Source organism: Chiloscyllium plagiosum, unplaced genomic scaffold (assembly GCF_037043375.1).
Source record: "Chiloscyllium plagiosum isolate Xiang-an unplaced genomic scaffold, Cpla_swu_hap1 HiC_scaffold_13, whole genome shotgun sequence".
NCBI lineage: Eukaryota > Metazoa > Chordata > Chondrichthyes > Orectolobiformes > Hemiscylliidae > Chiloscyllium > Chiloscyllium plagiosum.
Window position 1 is genome coordinate 12,090,370 of NW_028270151.1, and position 26,280 is coordinate 12,116,649.

Genomic DNA, 26,280 nt, shown 5'->3' on the forward strand with positions numbered 1-26,280 from the left:
GGTGGTGAAGTTATGGCTAATGTCTGAACTAAGTTACTTTAGTGAAGTTTAAGTGTGGTTCCTGACATGCCGCCTGGTGTTGTGGAGTGTGGCCTTATACTGTCTCATAAACTATTGTGTTGCTCATAGTGGAAGTCAGATTGTTTTATCAATAATGAAGGCCACGACAGAGGACAGTATGTGAAGACACATTTCTTGTCAGTTGCTGTCTGAGTGGCATGGTGACTCAGTGGTTAGTACTGCTGCCTCACAGCACCAGGGTCCCAGATTCAATTCCAGCCTAGGGCAACTGTCTGCGTGGAGTTTGCACATTCTGTGTGCATTTCCTCCCGCAGGGCAGATGAATTGGCCATGCTAAATTGCCCATTGCGTTAGGTGCACTAGTCAGAGGGAAATGGGTCTGGGCGGGTTACTCTTTGGAGGGTTGGTGTGGACTTGTTGGGCCGAAGGGCCTGTTTCCACACTGTAGGTAATTGAAGCTGTGTTAATTACTCAGTAAAAGTGAGGACTGCAGATGCTGGAAATCAGAGTGTTGCTGAAAAGCACAGCAGGTCAGGTAGCATCCGAGAAGCAGGAAAATCGACGTTTCAGGCAAAAGCCCTATTCCTGATGAAGGACTTTTGCCCAAGACAACGATTTTCCTGCTCCTCGGATGCTGCCTGACCTGCTGTGCTTTTCCAGCACCACTCTAATCTAAACTCTGTTTCCAGCATCTGCAGTCCTCACTTTTGCCTTATTGATTTTAACCTTACTGCGAGTCCTCTTGCAAGGATGCCCAACTTGAAGAAGTTCTCCTCCTCTCTCCACAAGAATTTCAGTGAATCTCTCTCTCGCTGCAAGCCCCAGGTCATCTCCTCTGACCTGTGTTAATTACTAGTCAGCTACGACTGCTTCTTTACCATTTGTCAAACATAATAAAAAGCGAATAGTTGTTAAGAAAGAATCATAGAATCATACAGTGCAAATGGCCCTTCAGCCCATTGAGTCTATACTGATATGTGAAAAACAGCTGACCTTTTACCTAATCCCATTTACCAGCACTTGGCCAATGGTCCTCACCTACCACCCCACCAATCTCCATGTACAGCGCATCATCCGCCGTCACTTCCGCCACCTCCAAACAGACCCCAGCACCAAGGATATATTTCCCTCCCCTCCCCTATCAGCTTTCCGTAGAGACCACTCCCTCCGCGACTCCCTTGTCAGATCCACACCCCCCACCGACCCAACCACCACTCCCGGCACCTTCCCTTGCAACCGCAGGAGGTGCAACACGTGCGCCCACACCTCCCCCCTCACTTCTCTCCAAGGCCCCAAGGGAAACTTCCATATCCGCCACAGATTCACCTGCACCTCCACCCACATCATCTACTGCATCCACTGCAGCCGGTGTGGCCTCCTCTATATTGGGGAGACAGGCCGCCTACTTGCGGAGCGATTCAGAGAGCACCTCTGGGCCACCCGGACGAACCAACCCAACCAACCTGTGGCACAGCATTTCAACTCCCCCTCCCACTCCACCGAGGATATGCAGGTCATTGGACTCATCCACCGCCAAACCACAACAACGCGACGGTCGGAGGAGGAGCGTCTTATCTTCCGACTGGGAACCCTCCAACCGCAGGGGATGAACTTGGACTTCACCAGTTTCTTCATCCCCCCTCCCCCCACCTTGTCTCAGCCGGATCCCTCCAGCCCGGCACCGCCTTCCTGACCTGCAGTCTTCTTCTTGACCTCTCCGCCTCCATCCTACTCCGACCTATCACCCTCACCTTGACCTCTTTCCACCTATCACATTTCCAACTCCCCTCCTCCAAGTCCCTCCTCCCTACCTTTTATCTTCTCCTGCTGAACACTCTCTGCTCATTCCTGAAGAAGGGCCTGTGCCCGAAACGTCGAATCTCCTGTTCCCTGGATGCTGCCTGACCTGCTGTGCTGTTCCAGCAATAAAGTTTCAATTTTGATCTCCAGCATCTGCAGACCTCACTTTCTCCTCAATGTTATGACATGCCAAGTTGTCACCCAGGGGTCTTTTTGAAGGATATGAGGTAATTCACCTCAACCACCCTCCCATATAGTGCATTCCAGACAGGCACCATCTTTGGATAAAATAGTCTGCCTCACATTCCCCCTTAAACCTCCTGCCCCTCACCTTGCACCTGTGCTCCCTCGTGACTGACCTTCAACTAAGGAGAACAGTTGCTCCTTATCCACTCTGTCCAGGTCCCTCATAATCTTGTACACCTCAACCAGATCACCCCCTCTCTGCTCCATTGAAAACAACCCAAGCCTATGCAACCTTTCCTCATAACTGAGATTTTCCATCCCAGGCAGCACCCTGTGAAACACCTTTGCAGTCCCTCCAGTGTAATCACATCCTTTACCATTTACTGTTTTCAAGTATTCATCAGTTTTTACACTGCACAGAAGATCACTCAGAGAGTTGAATGGCTGATATACTAAAATTGACTGAAGATGCTTTTGTGATGATTTATTATCTCGTTCATCTCTCCTAATATGACTGTGGACAATTCTCCTTTAACTCCTCTTATTTATTCAGTCTAAATTCTAAACATGTTTTCCCGCACTGAACCCTACGTTGCATCCCAATTATGTTGAAATCAAGATTCAATGCAATTCATTTCTTACATAACTCATTTCTTCTTATGAGTTCAACCTATAAACAATTCTTCCCGCCTCCTCAAGTCTTTCTATAAGCTTCTGAAATGCCCAGCTATCCCTGAACGTGTACTTATGTTTCGGGATTATCCCTACACATGTACTTACACCTCTTACTCTTTTTAACATTGATGGCATCTTATATCATTCCAGTCACACAAGTGCTAGACAGTGACTATCGCCAAGAAAAAAGAATCTAACTATCACCCATTTTACATTTAACGACATTATCATTGTTGAATCCTCCACTATCAACATCCTTGGAGTTACCATTGACCAGAAAGTGAACTGGATCTTTTACCATTTAAACGTGGGTCTACAAGAGCAGGTCAGAGCCTGCGAATCCCAACTAACATCTCGATTCTCCACACCTACGAGGCACAGTCAGGAGTGTGATGAAATACTTCCCACTTGTCTGGATGGGTGCAGCTCCAACAATGCTCAAAAAGCTTGACACCATCCAAGACAAAGCAGCACATTTGTTTGGCACGACATTCCACAAAAACTCACTCCCTCCAACACCAAAGATCACTAGCAGCAGTGTGTACCACCTACAAGATGCAGAAATTCACAGACACTCCGTAAAAGGTTTTTGACAAGCCCACAGCTATTACCATTTAGGAGGACAAGCAGTAGAAGCATAGGACACTACTAACAGAATGTTCCCCTCCAAGCCATACACTATCCTGACTTAGAAATATATCAGTGTTCCTTCAGTGTTGCAGTGTTTAAATCCTCAAACACCCTTCCTAATTGTAGTGTGGGTCTACTACAGTACATTGACAGCAGCAGTTCAAGAAGGCAGCTTATTGCCATCTTGATAAGAAGACACAATAGATGCTGGCTCAGCCAGTGAGGCATACATTCCCCAAATTAATAGAAGAAAGCACAACTCAAATCGAAATAGGAAGTGATGGGGAATCTCATCAGTTCTGGCAACATCTGTGAAGAGAGAAACTGAGTTATCACTTCAAGTTGAGTATGACTTTTAGGGTGGGCTGCTGGTGTTTATTCTATTAACTGAAGTAACTGGAACAGTGTGCGCAGGCCACGAGGTAAAAGGAGTGATAATGAGAGTAGAGGAGAGACACAGTTGAAGAATCGGTGATAATGGTTGATAGCAGAAAATAGGTCAACTCATCCAAGAGCAAGCCCATGTAAACAAGGCACTGCAGGGGATTGGGGGGAGTGGTTAAGGGATGTGATCAGAAATGGAGGACAGCATTCATGGTCCTTGGCTCTTCACTTGTGTTCCTCAATTAAAAATAAATTCAACACAAAAGCACTTGCTCTCCACTTGGTGCCTCATGCTGACTTCCCTGCTGAGTTTGGAAACTCACCATCTGGTGGAAGGAGGGTATGAGACTTCTTCCTTTAACGTTATGCTATAGTGTGCTGGCACTCCAACCCACTCTTTCACTGAGTCACTTACATGTTCAAACGTTACTCTTTATTGAACATACGTCTGCCTCTCTTGTATTGACCTTAGCTTCAGAAGCACATCACACCAGTTTCTGATGTAGTTACATTGCCCACAGGAGGGAAAATGGACTTGTTCAAAGTTAGTCATAATGGGCTTTCTTGAAAAGAAAACTACTTGTCAGTTTGATCTGTTCAGCTCTGAGCAACTTCTGGCTGGAGTTTATTAATTAACGCTACCTTAACATACTAACTTATTTATCATTTAGATCCAAATACCGCGAGGCTGTGAGCATCTCTATTTGGCTTATCTCTCTAGGGGGTCAATATCAGAGTGAGTTTTGCAATGGCAAATAAAAACTATTAGAAATGAGGCATTTTTCACAAAGCATAACTAATAATAAGTATGTCTGAATTATATAAGAAACAATGCTGCTTGTGTAAGTCATTAGTACACAAACATTGACAGGACACTAGCATTTCTCTAATTGTTGGGTCAAAATCCTGGACTTTCCTCCCTAAGGGCGTTGTGCAGCGGTTCAAGAAGGTAGCTCACCACCATCTTCTTCAGGGCAACTAGGGACTGGCACTAAATACTGGTTCAGAATCCCACATTCTGTCAGTGAATTTTAAAATGTCTCCATAGTTTCATGTTTCCCTCAGCTATTTATTTTACATCAGATTAGATTCCCTACAGAATGGAAACAGGCCCTTTGGCGCAACAAGTCCACACTGACCCTCCGAAGAGTACCCCATGCAGGGCAATTCCTCTATCCTGTACTTACCCCTGACTAATGCATCTAACACTATGGACAATTTAACATGGCCAATTCACCTAACCTGCACATCTTTGGATTGTGGGAAGAAGCCCACGCAATCAAAGGGAGAATGTGCTAACTCCACACAGACAGATACCTGAGGCTCGAATCAAACCCAGGTCCCTGGCACTGTGAGGCAGCAGTGCTAACCACTGAGTCACTGTGCCAACCAAAAATAGGCATTGATCAGGAGGATTGTTTTTCATCAGTATGTATGGGGTCCCTCTTCACTCCTTTTCATATAAACCTGCCTCCTCATCTCAATATTGTTCAGCATTCCCAATCAGGTTAAACTGATATCATACAGCAGAGGGTAGACTGACTGGGGATAGGAATGGAGGTGGGAGGCCATTAAAAATATCGCTGATAGGCTGCATGTCAGACTCCTGGCTGTATATCATCATGGGGCCATTTTCCGTGTGGCAGAATAGGAAGGTGTAAGGATGGGAGGAAGAGCGATACGTTCGCACTGGGAAAAACTAACTTGAGAGAATGGTTGCCATATTCTGCAGATTTCTAATCCCCATTGGCACTGGGGTACAGTGAATCTTCTGGAGTACCACGTCCAGTTCTGGTTGCCCTGTTATAGGAAGGATATGGGGTGGCACACTGGCTCAGTAGTTAGCACTGGTGCCTCACAGCGCCAGGGTCCTGGGTTCAATTCCAGCCTTGGGTAACTGTCTGTGTGGAGTTTGCACATTCTCCCCGTGTCTGTGCGGGTTTCCTCCCATATTCCAAAGATGTGCAGGTCAGGTGAATTGGCTATGCTAAATTGTCCACAGTTGTTAGATGCGTTATGGTTTGCATAGACTGGTTGGACTGTATAACTGGCAGGGAAATGTGAGTCCCAGGTGCCATAGCTTCTTATGAAATTCTTGTCCACCCTCTGTGCACACTCCAAGTCATTTTAAATGCAATTTATAGCAATGCTCTGTAATTTGCCATGTACAACGTGACTGGAAGGCTTCTTGTGGTGTAGCCTGTACCTCTGGGCTGGGAGAGCCAGGTTCAACTCTCTCCTGGTGTGTTATGTTTCATTCATTCACAGAATGAGGGCGTGGTTGACCAGGCCAGCATTTATTGCACATCTCTAGTTGGCCAGAGGTTAATTAAGAGTCAACCATGTTATTTTGGGTCTGGAGTCACACATGGGCCAGACCAGGTAAAGGCACAGATTTGCTTCCCCAAAGGACATTATGCCAGATGTGGTTTATCCGACAATCATCTTTAAAGTCTTAATTCCAGATTTTTATTGAACTCCAACTCCACAATCTGCTGTGACAAGATTGAAAAAAAGATTCCTGAAAATTTACCTAGCTGTCGGGATTGTTAGTTTAACAATAATACCATTTCATCATTGCCTTCCTCTGTGTGTCATACTGTAACTATAAGCCCATAAGAGATCAGGAGTAGACCATTGGTCTGTCGAACTTGCTCTGACATTCAAAAGGATTATTGCTGATCTAACATCTCTCATGTCCACTTTATTGGCTTGTATCCCTTGATTCCCTGACTGTTCACAAATCTATTTATTGCAATCTTAAGTACTTAAGGACTCTGTCCCCACAGCTCTCAGGGGCAAGGAATTCCAAAAACTCACAACACTCTGAGAGAAGAAAATCCTCCTCATCTCAGTCTTCAGTTGGTGCCCCTTAATTCTGAGGCTGTACCCTCTGATTCTTGAGTCTCCCAAGTGGTGAAACATCTTCTCAGCATTTCCCCTGGCAAGCCCCTTAAGAATCTGATATGTTTAAATGCAATCACTTCTCATTCTTCTTAATTCCAGTATTTATAACCTGACCAGAAAGCATTCGAGTCATAGAGTCATAGAAATGTACAGCACGGAAACAGACCCTTCGGTCCAACCGTCCATGCTGACCAGATATCCCAACCCAATCTAGTCCCACCTGCCAGCACCCGGCCCATATCCCTCCAAACCTTCCTATTCATATACCCACCCAAATGCCTCATAAATGTTGCAATTGTACCAGCCTCCACCACTTCCTCTGGCAGCTCATTCCATACACATACCACCCTCTGCGTGAAAACGTTGTCCCTAAGGTCTCTTTTATATCTTTCCCCTCTCACCTTAAACCTATGCCCTCTAGTTCTAGACTCCCCCATCCCAGGGAAAAGACTTTGTCGACTTATCCTATCCATGCCCCACATAATTTTGTAAACCTCTATAAGGTCACCCCTCAGCCTTCGATGCTCCAGGGAAAACAACCTCAGCCTGTTCAGCCTCTCCCTGTAGCTCAAATCCTCCAACCCTGGCAACATCCTTGTAAATCTTTTCTGAACCCTTTCAAGTTTCACAACATCTTTCTGATAGGAAAGAGACTAGAATTGCATGCAATATTCCAACAGTGGACTAACCAATGTCCTGTACAGTCCAACATGACCTCCCAACCCCTGTATTCAATATTCTGACCAATAAAAGAAAGCATATCAAATGCCTTCTTCACTATCCTAAATACCTGCAACTCCACTCTCAAGGAGCTATGAACCTGCAATCCAAGGTCTCTTTGTTCAGCAACACTCCCTAGAACCCTACCATTAAGTGTTTAAGTCCTGCTAAGATTTGTTTTCCCAAAATGCAACACCTTGCATTTATCTGAATTAAACTCCATCTGCCACTTCTCAGCCCATTAGCCCATATGGTCAAGATCCTGTTGTAATCTGAGGTAACTCTCTTCGATGTCCACTACACCTCCAATTTTGGTGTCATCTGCAAACTTACTAACTGTACCTCTTATGCTCGCATCCAAATCATTTATGTAAATGACAAAAAGTAGTGGACCCTGCACCGATTCTTGTGGCATTCCACTGGTCACAGGCCTCCAGTCTGAAAAACAACCTTCCACCACTACCCTCTGTCTTCTACCTTTGAGCCAGTTCTGTATCCAAATTGCTAGTTCTCCCTGTGTTCCGTGAGATCTAACCTTGCCAACCAGTCTCCCATGGGAAACCTTTTTGAACACCTTCCTGAAGGCCATATAGATCACATCAACCACTCTGCCCTCATCAATCCTCTTTGTTACTTCTTCAAAAACCTCAATCAAGTTTGTGAGACATGATTTCCCACACACAAAGCCATGTTGACTATCCCTAATCAATCCTTGCCTTTCCAAATAGATGTACATCCTGTCCGTCAGGATCCCCTCCAACAACTTGCCCACTACGGTGGTCAGGCTCACTGGTCTATAGTTCCCTGGCTTGTCCTTACCACCCTTCTTAAACAGTGGCACCACGTTAGCCAACCTCCAGCCTTCTGGCACCTCACCTGTGACTATCGATGATACAAATATCTCAGCTTCAAGACATCCAACACTTCCTCCTCTGTAATATGGCCATTTTGCAAGACGTCACCACCTATTTTCTGACAGTCTATATCTTCCATATCCTTTTCCATAGTAAATATTGATGCAAAATACTCATTTAGTATCTCCCCAATTTTCTGCGGCTCCACACAAAGGCTGTCTTTCTGATCTTTGAATGGGTCCCATTATCTCCCTAGTTACCCTTTTGTCTTTAATGTATTTGTAAAAACCCTTTAGATTCTCCTTAACTCTATTTGCCAAAGGTATCTCATGTCCCCTTTTTACCCTCCTGATTTCCCTCTTAAATATACTCCTACTGCCTTTCTACTCTTCTAAGAATTCACTCGATCTATCCTGTCTAAACCTTACATATGCTTCCTTCTTTTTCTTAATCAAACCCTCAATTTCTTTAGTCATCCAGCATTCCTATACCTACCAGACTTTCCTTTCACCCTGACAGGAATGTATTTTCTCTGGATTCTTGTTATCCCATTTCTGAAGGCTTCCAGTTTTCCAGCCATCCCTTCACCTGCGAACATTTGCCTCCAATCAGCTTTTGAAAGGTCTTGGAGACAGTGAGGGCTGCAGACGCTGGAGATCAGAGCTGAGAATATGTTGCTGGAAAAGCGCAGCAGGTCAGGCAGCATCCAAGGAGCAGGAGAATCGACGTTTCGGGCATGAGCCCTTCTTCAGGAATGAGGAAAGTGTGTCCAGCAGGCTAAGATAAAAGGTAGGGAGGAGGGACTTGGGGGAGGGGCGTTGGAAATGCGATAGGTGGAAGGAGGTTAAGGTGAGGGTGATAGGCCGGAGTGGGGGTGGGGGCGGAGAGGTCAGAAAGAAGATTGCAGGTTAGGAAGGCGGTGCTGAGTTCGAGGGTTGGGACTGAGACAAGGTGGGGGAAGGGGAAATGAGGAAACTGGAGAAATCTGATACCGTCAAAATTAGCCTTTCTCCAATTTAGAACTTCAACTTTTAGATCTGGTCTATCCTTTTCCGTCACTATTTTAAATCTAATGGAATTATGGTCGCTGGCCTCAAGATATTTTTGTTAATGCAGTCTTTGCAATGATAATAATTGCGTGGTAGGGCAGCAGACTTCAAAACATAGAATCATAGACATATACAACACAGAAACAGATACTTCAGTCCAATTCGGCCATTCTGACCAGATATCCTATATGTATCCAGTCCCATTGCCAACCCTTGGCCATATCCCTCTGAACCCTTCCTATCCAGATGCCTTTTAAATTTTGTAAAGGTACCAACGTATACCACTTCCTTTAACTTCTCATTCCATGCATGTATACTACCCTCTGTATGAAAAAGTTGCCCCTTTGGTCCCTTTTAAATCTTTCCTCTCTCACCTTAAACCTATGCCCTCTAATTTTGCACCCCTACTCTGGGGAAAAGACCTTGTCTATTTATCCTATCCATGCCTCTCATGATTTTAGATTAGATTACTTACAGTGTGGAAACAGGCCCTTCGGCCCAACAAGTCCACACCGACCCGCCGAAGCGCACCCACCCAGACCCATTCCCCTACATTTACCCCTGCACCTAACACTACAGGCAATTTAGCGTGGCCAATTCACCTAACCTGCACATTTTTGGACTGTGGGAGGAAACCGGAGCACCCGGAGGAAACCCACGCAGACACGGGGACAATGTGCCTGAGGCGGGAATTGAACCCGGGTCTCTGGCGCTGTGAGCCTGCAGTGCTAACCACTGTGCCACCGTGCCGCCCACTATAAACCTCTATAAGGTCACCCCTCAACCTCTGACACTCCAGAGGAACTGCCCCAGCCTGTTCAGCCTCTCCCCACAGCTTAAATCCTCAAACTCTGGAAACATCCTTGTAAATTTTTCCTGAACTCTTTCAGGTTTCACAACATATTTCCTGTAGGAGGGAGACCAGAATTGCATGCAATGGTCTTGGCAACATATTATCAGAGTGGTCTACACTAGACACAATTAAGTGTTAATGGCAGAAGAGAAGTATGTAAAGATAACGTTTAGCAGGAAAACTGTAATTGAATTGTATCATCTCTTCAGGAAGATCAGACACAAGGTTTGATGTCAATATGGCAAAGACAGCGTAATGTTCAATTTTTATGTGTTGTTCTCCTTTCAGGCTAGTTTCAAGGTGGATAGTCTTCAGTGTTAATTAGTTTGCTTTCCCCAGATGTATCAAGGCACTCACAGCTCTTTCAGCAAGACCGACAACTTTATAGATCTTGCTGTTGATCAACAGCTGAAAGTGAGAGGGTGATACATGTTTACCAGACTGTTCCTGATAAAATAAATTACACCTGGTGCCTCTTGGTCCTTGGAACAGGATGCTGTGCCCAGATAGAAACGTAGGAAAGAAGAGCAGGTGTAGGCCACTCAGCCCATCATGCCTGCTCTGCTGTTCAGTAGGATTATGGCTGGCCATCTAACTTTGTACCTTGTTCTTGGCTTACCCTGTACAATCGGTTCTGTTGTAATGCATGTTTTTTCAATGTGAATTAACTTTAACGCGATTGAAGAATTTAGACTGTTATTTGTAGAACACAAACTTTCCATATCTATATTGGCTATAATGTTATTCCAGCCCCATTAGTTTAAATGGTGCAATTATTATGTGATTTTCTTGCAACGCGAGATCGCACGAGAATGGAACTATCATGTTCTATCTGAACTGAGTGTACTCTTGGAACCCTTTTGCCCTAAGAACTATATCCAACATCTTCTTGAAAACGTTCAATGTTTTGGCTTCAATCACTTTGTGCAGCAGAGAGTTCCACAGACTCCCATTGAGTTCAGCAGAATCCGGGTGTGTTTGGAGGTGCGCTTCATTCTTCCAATAAGCAACTGGGATTTCAGATTTCCACAATCTCTTCCAAGATTATAAAACAATTTGAACACGTTCGTTGCTGGTTTCCTACATTTCATTCCTGTGAACTTGAGTTAGTTTGCTCCCCATGTCCTTATTTATACTATATTACCTGAGAACCTTACTTGTGTAACCACTGCCTGCTGCATTATGATCTATATTGCTTCTATGTCAAGTAACACACTGAATTTGAAATTCTCACATTTTTGTCTGGACTCTGGAAGCACACAGTAGACAGTACAGACCAATGCCACCAGCAACTGATCCCAATAAAAGCACTGCAGCCTTCTTAGGTCCTGTCATAAATGGAGATGGACAACTCTTGGGAAGCAGAGGATTCATGAATCTTCCTATCCTATCCAATGATGGTGGAGACCAACATGTGCCGACAAAGGACAAGGCTGAAGCGCTTGCAGCCCTCTTCGGCCAGAGGTGCTGAGTGGACAATCCACCTCAGCATCCTCCTGAGGTCCTCAGGGTCAGAATTGCCAGACTTCATTCAATTTGCTTCATGTAATTACAGGGAAAAGACTAAGGCACTGGATGTTGCAAAGCTAATGCACCCTAACAATATCCCAGATTTAGTAAAGAAGACCAGCTATCCCTTGCCAAGCTGTTCCAATATGCCCTGAACACTAAATGTGAAGAATTATCCACATATGTCCTCCCTATAAAAAGCATGACAATGTATTATGGCTAAAATATATTACCACTCCATCAATCTATTCTCAATCATCAACAAACTGATAGGTATTATGGTCAACTGACCTATTAAGTGTCCCTTGATCTCCAAGACCTGATCAATGATGGCAGCTTTGCTTCCATGAGGACCACTTGGTTGTAGAACCCTGAACAGCCTTTTACCTCATGTGGATGCAAGGACTGAATTCCAGAGAACTGTTGAGTGTCTTTGACCTTGACATCAAAGCAGCATTGGACTGAATGTGATATCAAGAGGCCTCGGCAAAATTGAAGCCAACAAGAATCTCTCCATTGGTTAGAGTCATTCACAGCACAAAGACTCTCACTTGACTTTACCACAGGAATTATTCAGGGTATTGTCTTCAGCCCAACAATCTTCCACTGCTTCATCAACGAAATTCCCTCCAAATCCTCAGATACTGAAATGGCCAGTGCCCGAGTGCAGCAAGACTTTTGGAGAATTTGGTCTTGAGCTACTCAGTGGCAACACACAAGTGCCAGTCAATACTGATACGCAACAGGAGAGAATCTTTTCATTGCTTCTTGACATTCAACAGTGTTAGTGTTGCTGAAGCTCGAGACATCAACCATCCAGGGAATTCTTATTGACCAGAAATACAAGGGGACCGTTTGAATAAATAATGTGGCTACAAAACAGATGCGAGGCCTGAGTATCATTTGGCAAGTAACTCAACTCCTGACTCACTAATGTTTACAAGGCACAAGAGAAGAAGGCAAAGGAATATTATCCATTTACCTGGATAAGTGAAGCTTCAACAACACCCAACAAGGAGTTCTCCCACAGAATCTGTGGAATTCCCTCCGTCCACCACTGACACTCAGTAGCAGCAGTGTGTCCCATTTACAAGATGCACTACAGAAATTCACCAAAGATCCTCGGACAGCACCTTCCAAACCCACAACCTCTTCCACCTGGAAGGACAAAAGCAACATGGGAACACCACCACCTGCAAGTTCCCTACCAAGCCATTCACCATTCTGACTTGGAAGTGTATTGCCAGTCCTTCACTGTTGTTGGGTCAAAAGTTCTGCAATTCCCTCCCTAAAGGCATATGAGTCACCCACAGCAGGTGGTACGCTGTGGTTCATAAAGCAAGTCACCACCACCACCCTTTCAAGGACAACTAGGGGCGGGCAATAGAAGCTGGCCCAGCCAGTGATGTCAGCGCCCCACAAATGAATAAAAAAAATCATTACTGCCTCAGAGTGTGGTGGATGCTGGGACGCTGAGTAAATTTGAAGAAAGAGATAGACATATTTTTAATTAGCAATGGAGTAGCGTGGCATTGAGACTGGGATGGGGATCAGCGATGATTGTATTAAACGACAGCCTGGGCTCGAGGAGCAGAAGTGTGTACTCCTGCTCCTAGCTCTTATGTTTTAATGAGAAGCTTGGCGCCATCCACAGCGTAGCAGCCCACATCTGTTGGATATTTAGCTCCATTGCCATTATCACACTTCGGCTGCAGTGTTTACAATCTATGGAATACACTATAGCAAGCTGCAGCATGTTGGCTCAGTAGTTAGCATTGCTGCCTCACAGCGCCAGGGACCCTGGTTTAATTCTACCCTTGGTGACTGTCTGCGTGGTGTTTGCACATTCTCCCGGGTTTACTCCGGGTGCTCCGGGTTCCTCCCACAGTCCGAGGATGTGCAGGTTAGATGGATTGGCCATGTTAAATTGCCCATCTTGTTCAGAGATGTGCAGGCTAGGGGGGTTAATCGTGGGAAATGTAGGTTAAAGGAATGGGTCATGATAGATTGCTTTTGGGAGGGTTGTAATGGATTTGATGGGCCAAATGGCTAGCTTCCGCATTGTAGGGATTCTATGAAACTATCCAAGACTCCTGCAACCTCTTCTTATGATCCAAGAACTCCCACTGTGTAGAAAATCAAGGGTAGCAGAACCCAGGAACACAGTGGACTATGAGTGTCCTTTCAAGTTATACATTGTGCTGATTTGGAGCTATATTGCCACCAATTCGCTGCTGCTGGGTCTAACTTCTGGAAATTACTCTCTGATGGCAATGTGTGAGCTTACACCACTGCAATTATTCAAGGAAGCATCTCACCATCATTGTCTCAAAGGAAATTAAAGATGAACAATAACTTACTTTCCAAACAATAACTTTTCTTTAAAGCCAGCAGATAGTAACTTTAAAAAGTGTTTTTCTTCAACTTTAAGTGCAAAGCAGATTATAAGGTTTGGAACTGTCTTCCACAAATGGCAATGGATGCTGGATGAATTGTTAATTTTAAATCTGAGAAAGATACTTTTCATTAAGCAAAGTTATTAAGGGATATGGGCCAATGGCAGGTATATGGAGTTAGGCCACAGATCAGCAATGATCTCATTGAATGGCTGCACAGGCTCAAGGGGCTGAATGGCCTACTCCTGTACCTATCTTCCTATTATCACTTAGAGTCACAGAATCATAGAGATGTACAGCATGGAAACAGACCCTTCGGTCCAACCCATCCAGACCAACCAGATATCCCAACCCAATCTAGTCCCACCTGCCAGCACTTGGCCCATATCCCTACAAACCCTTCCTATTCATATACCCATCCAAATGCCTCTTAAATGTTGCAATTGTACCAGCCTCCACCACTTCCTCTGGCAGCTCATTCCATACACGTATCACCCTCTGCATGAAAAAGTTGCCTCTTAGATCTCTTTTATATCTTTCCCCTCTCACTCTAAACCTACGGCCTCTAGTTCTGGACTCTCCCACCCCAGGGAAAAGACTTTGTCTATTTATCCTATCCACAGCCCTCATGATTTTATAAAATTCATAATTTTATAATATTTGTCTTTTATAATATTCTATCAGGTCACCCCTCAGCCTCCGATGCTCCAGGGCAAATAGCCCCAGCCTGTTTAGCCTCTCCTCATAGCTCAAATCCTCCAACCCTGGCAACATCCTTGTAAACCTTTTCTGAACCCTTTCAAGTTTCACAACATCTTTCCAATAGGAAGGAGACCAGAATTGCACGCAATGTTCCAACAGTGGCCTAACCAATGACTTCTCTTTTTTACATTGATTCAATCATTGGCTGGGAGACATGGTTCAACAGTATACCAGACACTGAAAATGGCAGTACCACAGTAAACCAGCTGGAGTCAATTTTTTCCAGAAGTCTTTAAGAATTCACAGCTAAACCCTGAATACAACTTTAGCCTCAATTTCCAACTAATATTTAAAGTTAATCTTACAAAGCATAACAGTGATCAACATGCAATATGATTTGTATAGCGACAGTTGTAGCATTATGGCACATAATGCATTCTCTCAGCAAAGGAGGCCATTCCTCCCCTCATACTGGATTAAAGTCCTGGGACTCCCTTTCAGCCAGCACTGTGAGTGTACCTCCAGCACTTGAAGAGAGGTCTCTGACATCATCTCAAGGTAAAATAAGGACGAGTCACAAAAACTAGCTTTGCTAGTGATACCCAAACTCCATGAACAGATAAAACATATTCAACCTATCATTCCAGCTCTGCTCTTTGAAATTATGCTTCACCCCACTTCCCTCTTTCTCCTCCTGTAAATTTGTCGTGCTCTCAAACTCAGATGTCACACAACACCAGGTTACAGTCCAATAGGTTATTTGAAATCACAGGGCACTGCTCCTTTGTCCTATAACCTGGTGTTGTGTGAATTCTGTCCACCCCATCCAACATCAGCACCTCCATATCAGGTCTCTCAAACTTGTCCAACTGCCCCTTTAAAATTATTTATGGAATCAGCTTCCACCTCCTTTTAGACACAAAATACCTGCAGATCCAAAATAGACAAACAGGAGGCTGGAAGAACACAGCAAGCCAGGCAGCAGCAGGAGGTGGAGAAATCAATGTTTTGGGTGTAATGCTTCTTCAGGACTCGTTACACCCGAAACGTTGACATCTCCACCTCGTGATACTGCCTGGCTTGCTGTGTTGCTCCACCTTCCTGTTTGTCTACTTCACGTCCCTTTAAATCAGTGTTCCAAATAACAACAACTCTCCAAGAGAGAGATAATGCAATTCCCCATCTCGATCTTTTTCCCATGGTTTGAAATCCACGACCTCTAGCAGTTGCCAGCTGAAATGGGGTTTCTCTTCGTCTTCATCTCCTCCATCACTACCTCTCGTGTTGCAGTGATACATTGACATTACAGTGATGCTGAGATAATACTGCTTTACCAGAAGTCCATCACCAAAGACAAGTGCGTGTGAAAGTGACACAGCTGGTAGCAATAAGGAACTGAGCTCTAGACAGGGCTTTTCGCACCCCATTTGTAATTTGTTGACATGAATGTAGCACTACATCGAAGCACAGCAGAAGTGAGATTGTAAGAACCTCGCAAGAACTTTTTTTAGAAATTTAAATAAAGTCCTTTCGGTTTCCATGGTTTCTCCCTCCACCGAAACCCCTCTTTTGAATGCTGTCCTTAATGGTGAATAATGTTTTGGGATCATCGTCCTTTTGTGCTAAATGGTGCAGCTGAATTAAGTTCCCAATGAGTGAGTTATCCTTTGACTCACTCTTTACAGCTATGTACAACCATGACCAAGATTAGTCATTGCAATCAGGTTTTCTGGAAACTTTTAATAACTCACAGTTAATTCCTGAATACTGGTCATGATAAACAACATATCTTCTCCAATCTATCTGACTGTGCTGCTGCCCAGCTCCTGTGCTTATGTCACTATTTACTTCATGAGGTGAAACATTAACCCATAACACTACACTGCCTCCCCTCCCACACACACAAATGTCATTGCTAAACCACCAACCCCTGCTTCATGGAATCACTACAGTGTGGAAGCAGGCCATTCGGCCCATTGAGTCCACAGTAACCCTCCGAAGAGCATTCCACCCAGACCCAGTCCCCAATCCTATAACCCTGCACCTACCACGGTGAATCTACCTAACCTACACATCCCTAAACACTATGGGGCAATTTAGCCTGGCCAATCACCTAACCTGCACATCTTTGGACTGTGGGAGGAAACCAAAGCACCCAGAAGAAATCCACACAGACACAGAGAGAATGTACAAACTCCACACAGACAGTCACCCGAAGTTGGAATTGAACCCAGGTCCCTGACACTGGGAGGCAGCAGTGCTAACCACTGAGTCACTGTGCCACCATTCACATTTCCACCAACATGTTAATAAAAAAGGTTGACCCTGTCTGATGCCTTTATAACTCTTCCTAATCTAGTTGTCGGTATCTCTGTTGAAGGGAATGGTTAGTGCTCAGCACTCAGTCTCAAGTGCCAGTCCTTGAGGTCGTTCATGAAGAATGAGTCTTATTATCTCACTCTGGGTCTTTCCTGGTGGCATTTAACAGTATCAGAGCCTTTCTATTTCCCAGGGCCTGTGTGGAGAATCATAGAATCCTTACATTGTGGAAGCAGGCTATTTAGCCCATCAAGTACACACTGACCCTCCACAAAGTGTACCCTATCCCTGTAACCCTGCATTCCCATGGCTATTCCACCTTGCCGACATCTCTGAACACAATGGGCAATTTTAGCATGGCCAATCCACCTGACCTACACATCTTTGGACAGTGGGAAGAAACCAGAGCACCCAGAGGCAACCCATGCAGACATGAGGAGAATGTGCAAACTCCACATAATTCACCAAAGGTTGGAATTGAACCCGGGTCCCTGGCACTGTGAGGCAGCAGAGCTAACCCCACCATGATGCCTTGGAGTCTGCAGGAAATATGGTTGCTCGATGACTGTACCTTCTGCCTGGCAGACTCTTACCTCCACCTTTAGTCCAAGTCGGAATCTTTGCTCAGTGGTAGCAATTATACCACATGGGCTGTTGGTCTCTTTGAGTTTCCTTCTTTCATCTTATTCAGTCATGACCGTCTGAGATAATGGAATGTCTGAGCAAGACAACAAAAGAAGTTGAATCTTTAGCCTTCTACTCATTCACAATTTTGCTGATGAAAGTTCATTGCTTAATGGTGTAACCCTGAAAATTTGGAAGGTCAAATATACACTGTTATTGGTCTATTCTTTAACATAAGCACTTTGAGAGTTTTGACACCTCTGTCCATTTCTTCACGAACATGTGGGTAGAGTGGCAAACTGGTCACATAGTGAAATCCAAATTATTTAATGCATTAACCCTAACATTCATTTATGAACCGTGGTTCACTATTAATTCAATATTATTGAATCTAATACTTATTCATCCAGATTACCATATGTGGATACAGTGCATTTTTGGGTCTCCAATGTACCCTGGGCTGTGGTGGTGTGGAATCTCCTGATTTCAGTGGTGAGCCTCTGGAATTCTCTGCCACAGAAAGTGGTTGAGGGCAAAAGCAACCGCACAGAGACCGATACCCCATCACCAAATCGCCCTTTAATCTACACATGAAGAGTCCTTACTCTGGCACAACCTCAACAGAGTCAACAGCCTGGTCCTCTGACACTGCTGTTTTTTTTTACTTTATTAAACAGTGCAAAATGCAGTTAACAATAAACAAAGCAGCAGTTCACAAAAAATCTCCCACTATATACAGGGGAAGGACAGCAAAGCCAAACCTCAAACTCCACCGTTCAGCCAGTTTTCAGGGAGATGAGGAAAAACCTCAAGTCTCACTTCCATTCATCACAAAGTTAACAGTAACAAACACAGACAAGACAATGCAGTCAAATCAGAAACAGTGCATAGAACACAGATCCAATAGAGCTATAAAAGACACCTGACAACCATCCACATCACGTACTTATCAGACCGTCCTTGGCTAGCCTTCCTGCAGGACAGTTGGCCTTCCGGCCTCTGGCCATCCTGTGTACTGACCAACCCTCCCAAGGCCCACTTTCCGCCAGGCTGATCGTCGCCACTCAGCTCCTAGTCACCCCGCGTACTGACCGGACTACCCTGGGCAGCCTTTCTACGGGCTGGTTGTTGGCCTTTCGGTCTCTGGTCACCCTGCGTACTGACTGACCCTCACCAGCCTGCATTCCTCCAGGATGGACTTCAGCTATCTGCTCCTGGTCACCCCACGTACTGACCAAAACACCCCTGGGCTGCTTTGCTACAGTCTGGGTGTCAGCCTTCCAGCAACCGGCCACCCCGCGTACTGACTGACCCTTTCCCCTGGCCAGTATTCCTATGGACCAGCCATCAGCTGTCCAGCTCCCAGCCTGCCACCGTACTGACCAGCCCTCCTCCGGTTGGCCTTCCTACAGGCTGCCGTCAGCCAACTGGCTCTGCCTCCCCACGTACAGACCAGCCTGGCCTATACCGGCTTTCCTGTGAGGACGCTATGAGTTGCCAGGCCCCGCCTGCCATATGTACTCTCAGGCTCCTCCCGGCCCACTTTCTTCCGGGCTGGTCATCAACCCTCGGGCCCCTAGCCAACCCACATATTGACAGGCTGGTCATCGCTCCTCCAGGCCCCAGCCAGCCCACATATAGGCTGCCCCTCCCTTGACCAGCTTCTCTACGAGTACACTGTCGGCTGTCTAACTCCCAGCCACCTTGCATATGAATAGACCCACCCCAGCCTAATTTCCCTCAGGTCGTTCATTGACCCTCCAGCTCCCAGCCACCCCATGTACTGACTAGCCCACTCTGGCCCACACAAATACAATTAATTACAAACCCCACCTACATTAACAAAATTCACAAAATCTTCACAATACAGATTTCCAGTACAAAGGCAGATTCCAAACTCGAAGACAGAGTCCACACCAACAGGCAGCAAATGCACACTCCGCAGCACACACAGGTGTTCAGTCTCCACATAAAGAACCAGGCCCACTCACAGGAAAACAGTGCATTGTGAAAGTGCAGTTAACTCACAGGGGCAGAGTCCACTCCCAAAGGCAGAGTCCACTCCTGAAGGCAGAGTCCATTCCCAAAGGCAGAGTACATCCCCAAAGGCAGAGTCCACTCCCAAAGGCAGAGTCCACTCCCCGATGCAGTAAATGCTCAACTCCCAGCACACATACAGGTGTTCAGTCTTTACAGTGGCCTAGTTCCCCATAAAGGGCCAGGCCTACCCACAAATACAGCTCATCTGGAAAGATATATTTTCTCACAGGGACTCATTCCAAACACCAAAGAAAAGTGAAAACACATTCAAAAAAAGTGAAAGCACAAAATCAACATTGTTCTCTTCTTAAAGTAACAGAAAAAAGAGTAACACACAGGCTATACCCAGCCAGAGAAACAACAGTTCCAGAATGAGAACTGAGTTACACCTGAAACACATTGATTTTGTGGATCAGGCAGTTTAAAAATCAGTCCTCAATAAAAAAAAATACAAGTTAACAAATCGGCTGTAAATAATTCAGTCAGTTCAGGAATCAGCTTTCCTCCAAAAACAAACAGAAACCAACAGCAGCAGTACACACTGGATGAGGGCAGCCAGCTCACACTCAGTCCCCTCCCTGACACAGAGAGTCCTTGACACTGATCCCACTCCCTCAGAGCCAGCTCTCAGATTGAACAGGACCTCTGGCACCCCTGTTTATATCTGTCAGCCAGGGCTCCCTGATTGTACCAGGTTAACAGCCCCAATCAGGGAATTCATATTCTGTGAGTTGGCTGACCTCACTACAAGTCCAAAACATTCAAAGTTTTCAATAAGGGGTTTGATATAGTTAGAACAAAAAACAAAGAACAACGAAAATTACACAACAGGAACAGGCCCTCCGTCCCTCCAAGCCTGCACCAATCCAGATCCTCTATCTAAACCTGTCAGCTATTTTCCAAGGATCTGTATCCCTCTACTCCCTGCCTATTCATGTACCTGCCTAGATACATCTTAAATGACACCATCGTGCCTGCCTCTACCACCTCCGCTGACACACATTCCAGGCAACCACCATCCTCTGCATAAAGAACTTTTCACGCATATCTCCCTTACACTTTTCCCCTCTCAGCTTGAACTCATGACCCCGAGTAATTGTGTCCCCCGGGAAAAAGCTTCTTGCGATCCACCCTGTCTATACCACTCATGATTTTGTAGACCTCAATGAGGTCCCGCCTCAACCTTCGTCTTTCTAATGAAAATATTCTTAATCTACTCAACTCAGTTCTTAGAACTGAAGCTTTCAAAGGGGTTGGGAAGGATCCAGGAACAGAAAACTGCATTGGATAATCAGTTATGATCATGTGGAATATCACAGCAGCCCCAAAGGGCCGAATGGCGTGCTCGTGCTCCTATTTTCTGTGTTTCTTTGTTTCTCTAACCAATATGATCAATAATCTAGGACTATTAGGTAGATCTTCCCTCTGAAATCAAACCAATCTAAACCTCGACTTTGCTGAAGTCCATACAGAAAGGCTGATGATAACATTGAACATAGAACATAGAAAAGTACAGCACAGAACAGGCCCTTTGGCCCACGATGTTGTGCTGAGGTTTAATCCTAATGTAAAATATAATAACTTAACCTACACATCCCTCAACTCACTGCTACCCATGTGTCTGTCCAGCAGTCGCTTAAATGTCCCTAATAACTCTGCTTCCACCACCACCGCTGACAACACATTCCATGCATTCGCAACTCTCTGCGTAAAGAAGCTACCTCTGACTTCCCCTCTATACCTTTCTCCTAATATCGTAAAACTATGACCCCTCATGCCAGCCAATCCTGCCCTGGGGAAAAGTCTCTAGCTATTGACTCTATCCATTCCTCTCATTATTTTGTACACCTCGATCAGGTCACCTCTCTTCCTCCTTCTCTCCAGAGAGAAAAGTCCGAGCTTAGTCAACCTCTCTTCATAAGGCAAGCCCTCCAGTCCAGGCAGCACCCTGGTAAAATAACAAATCCGCATTGATCCGTAATAATGGACCAGTGTGGGTTTGGTAGCTGATGGTACAAGTATGACAGATTGAAATGCAATCTTCCATAGCTTTTGAAATTACCAGTCACCATTTGAACTGATGTGTCCTTGCTCTTTATTCATTTGATGGCTGCCATGTAGTTTTTAGGAACCATCATCCTATGGCCTGGAGATGACTCGTCTTACATTGAAGATCAGAAAGTCATCAATTATTGTCAAGTGTATCCCCTGCTCATATTCCAGAACTAGAGAGGCCATAGTCTAAAGATTAGGGCCAGACCATTCAGGAAGGATGTTAGGAAGCACTTCTACAGACAAAGGGTGGGGAAGGTTTGGAACTCTCTTCCACAAATGGTAGTTGAATTTGGATTGGTTTAAAATCTGAGGTAAATAATTTGTTGCTAAGCCAGGTTTATTGAAAAATATGGTACAAAACCATGTACATGAATTGGGGACAGTGATCATAGAATCCCTACAGTACAGAAACAGGCCATTCTGCCCTTGAAGTCTGCACTGACACTCCAAAAAGCACCCCACCCTGATAACCCACGTGGCCAATCCACCTAACCTGCATGTCTTTGGACTGTGGGAGCAAACTCATGCAGATGTGAGGAGAATGTGCAAACTCTATAAGGACAGTCACGCAAGGCTGGCATCAAACTGGGGTCCCTGGTGCTATGAGGCAGCTGTGCCAAATACTGAGCCACTTTGCTGCCTGTTGACTCAGCCATGGGCTCATTGAATGGTGGAACAGGCTGAAGGGGTTGAATGGCCTTCCCTTGTTCCTATTTTTATATTGTTTTAGTGACAGAATCGTTGGGTGATAGGCTGGTCAGTCAGCCTGGGCAATGTGCCCTGACCTGAATACAGGGTGTGTTTTCCAAATGTGCTGCTAAACTCTCTGAGGTTGTACCTTGACACTGAAGTTTGTGGTAATATTGCTTCAGAATTGGACAAAACCACTGAATATTTGTTTTTGGTCATTTTTGGAAACTATTGGATTAATACACATGTTTTTAATCCAACTTTGTTTCAGATATTTTGACAAGTTCATTTCAGTGTTAACTCATCTGACCCTTCTCCTTCCCCTCTCCCATACATGCTCCTCCATTGATTTATTTCTGCTGAATCAGCCAGAGAGTGCTCTCAATAAAATAAATTCACAACCTTGTGTTTTAGGAACGATAACCTAGCCTTGATGGAATTCCAGCATTGCTTCATCTGATGAAGCATTATTACACAAGATGACTGAGATAACTATTGGGGTTATTAGTGGTAGATTTGTTAAAACTGAGCTCTTAATAAGGTGAGCTAATTATCACAGGATTGCACAAATGTTTTTGCAGTACAAAGGTGTACAAAGCTGTAAGCCAAGTGCTGGAAAGTGGGATGAGTACAGTTTGGTAGTTGTTTTTGACTGGCATAGACATGATGGGCTGAATAGCCTTATTTTTTGTGTTGCAGGCCTCTGTGAGTCTATCAGAAGGAAGCCATTTGGCCCAAGATGCTTGTACCAGCTCATCATTACCTCATGCCTAAATTGATGAAGCAATGTGTTTGAGGTGGTACGATGGCTCAGAGGTTAGCACTGCTGCCTCACAGTGCCAGGGACCTGGATTCCACCCTCGGGTGACTATCTGTGTGGGTTTCCTCCCATGGTCCAAAGATGTGCAGGCCAGGTGGATTGGTCCTGGAAAATGTAGGGTTACAGGATGGGGTGAGATGCTTTTCAGGGGGTCAGTGTGAACTCAATGGGCTGAATGGCCTGTTCGTCACTGTAGGAATTCTATGATTCCAGTGCCAGACTTCAGCTTTTCCACCCGCACACATTATTTCTGTCCAATACTCATCTGAAACCCTCTTGAATATCTCAATTGAACTTACCTCACTACATTTCCAGGCAGAACATTCCAGACTCTAATTCCTCACTGAGTGAGTGATAGTTTTCCCTCACTTCATAATTATAGAATCCACACAGAGCAAAAAGAGACCATTCAAGTCTGCACTGACCCACTGAAGGGCACCTCACACTATCCCCAGAATCCTATATTTAGCATGGCTAATCCACCTGGACCGAACATCTTTGGGCTTTGGGAGGAAACTAGAACACCCAGAGAAAACCCACGTAGACATGGGGAGAATGTGCAAGCTCCATAAAGGCAGTCACCTGAAGGTGGAACCAAACCCAGATCCTGTGAGGCAACTGCACTAACCACTGAGTCACCATGCCATACCTAAATCACTGTGTTGCCTCTTGCTTCTGTCCCTACTTGCGCAACGTTTCAGAGAACACCTCTGGGACACCCGGACCAACCAACCCAACCACCCCGTGGCTCAACACTTCAACTCCCCCTCCCACTCCACCAAGGACATGCAGGTCCTTGGACTCCTCCATCGCCAGACCATAGCAACACGACAGTTAGAGGAAGAGTGCCTCATCTTCCGCCTAGGAACCCTCCAACCACAAGGGATGAACTCAGATTTCTCCAGTTTCCTCATTTCCCCTTCCCCCACCTTGTCTCAGTCAAATCCCTCGAACTCAGCACCGTCTTCCTAACCTGCTATCTTCTTCCTGACCTCTCCGCCCCCACCCCACTCCGGACTATCACCCTCACCTTGACCTCCTTCCACCTATTGCATTTCCAAAGCCCCTCCCCCAGGTCCCTCCTCCCTACCTTTTATCTTAGCTTGCTGGACACACTTTCCTCATTCCTGAAGAAGTGCTCATGCCCAAAACGTCGATTCTCCTGCTCCTTGGATGCTGCCTGACCTGCTGCGCTTTTCCAGCAACACATTTTCAGCTCTGATCTCCAGCATCTGCAGTCCTCACTTTCTCCTCTTGCTTCTTTTACCAGTCACTTTTAAATCTATGTTTTCTTGTTCCTGTTCCTTTTATGCGCTGGAACAATTTTTCCTTATCAACACTATCCAATCCATTCGAGATTTTCGAAAACCCCTATCAGATCTCAGAGACAAGTGTCAACAGGCAGTGGCAGTGGCAGTGGTGGTGATGTGTGTGTGTGTATATGTGTGTGTGTACATGTGTGTGTGTATGTGCATGCGTGTGTGCAAACGTGTGTGTATGTGCGTGTCTGCGTGCATGTGTGTGCACATGTGTGTGATAGGGGGATTTTGAAGGGACACATTCAGAGGTATGGATGGTACAGCCAGCACTAAGTCCCTGCCATCCTTCCTCCAGCCTGAGGGGTATGTAGTCGAGAAAAGTTTTTTTAAACCACTGGTATAATTAGAAAACTTCTGCAATCAGCGCTTCATTTGGATCTCACAAGCTGCTTCAGTTCTCAGCAATGTTTAGGTTTATGGGAAAAAATGTAAAACAAAAACACAGAGAAATGTGGTGATACAGCAGCTGTTACAACAAGAACTTTTCACAGGGCTAACGTGGCATAGCTCTCACTGCAGTGTATTTCAGAATACTTGATCTGAGCTGGCAAGATCTGAACAGGGAAATATATGCTGTGGAGTCTCATAGGAGAATAAGACTACGGCCAGATTGTGGGAGAAGCCAACAGGTAACCCAACATGGCTGGCACAGTGGCTCAGTGGCTAGCAATGCTACCTCATCACACCAGGGACCTGGGTTCGATTCCATTCTTGGGTGACTGTCTGTGTGGAGTTTGCACATTTTCCCCGCGTTTGTGCGGGTTTCCTCCGGGGGCTCTGGTTTCCTCCCACCATGTGCAGGCTGGATGGATTGGCCATGCTAAAGTGCTCAGAGATGTTCAGGCTAGGTGGGTTAGCCAAGGTAAGTGTAGGGGAGTGGGATTGAGGTGCAGAATTGATGGGCCAAATGGCCTTTTTCTGCACTGCAGGAATTTTAAGTTACATTGGGAACACGTTGTTCCTTTTTTTATGCTTTTGCCAAACTGTGAGTCAAGTTTCTCACTAAACAGTGTCAAGTTCAAATTAAGGGGATTCTAGCTTGATAAGAGCCTTGTTACTGGGCCAAACTAATTCCATTAATATTCAGCTTCCCATCTCACTAAACAAGTTAGATCTTGAAATTTCTCTGATGCTGGACTGGAGTGGACAAAGTCAAAAGTCCCATAATACCAAGTTATAACCCAACAGGTTTATTTGAAATCATAAGCTTTTGGAGCTCTGCCCTTTCATCAGGTGAAGTATCTGGCAAAGTAGCAGTGCTCCAAAAGCTTGTGATTTCAAATAAACCTGTTGGACTATAACCTGGTGTCATGGGACTTCTGACTTGGAGATTTCTCAGCTTGGAAGTCTGAGTGTGTACCTGACAACATTAGCTCAGTGCTGGCCGCGAGAAGTCTCAACAACTCAGGGCATGATCCACAGCCACCAACCGCCCCCAGCCCACATCCACCAGATATTGGCATCCAACACTTGCCAAGCCTTCTTTTGGGCCGACGGAGATTAAACTGTTTGCCAAAGCTCATGCCATGTTTCTCAAGTAGGTTTATCACTCAAATAGCTGGCAATGCCACCGTCTTGATAGAAGGGGAGAACATTTGGACATGGAAGAGTAGAAACTAATGGGAAGTATTTTCACAGGAGCAAAGAATTGTATTTATATAACAGCCTCACACATCAGGAAGTATTGGTGCTCTCCACCATTCACCAGTAAATTTCTGAATTGCTGC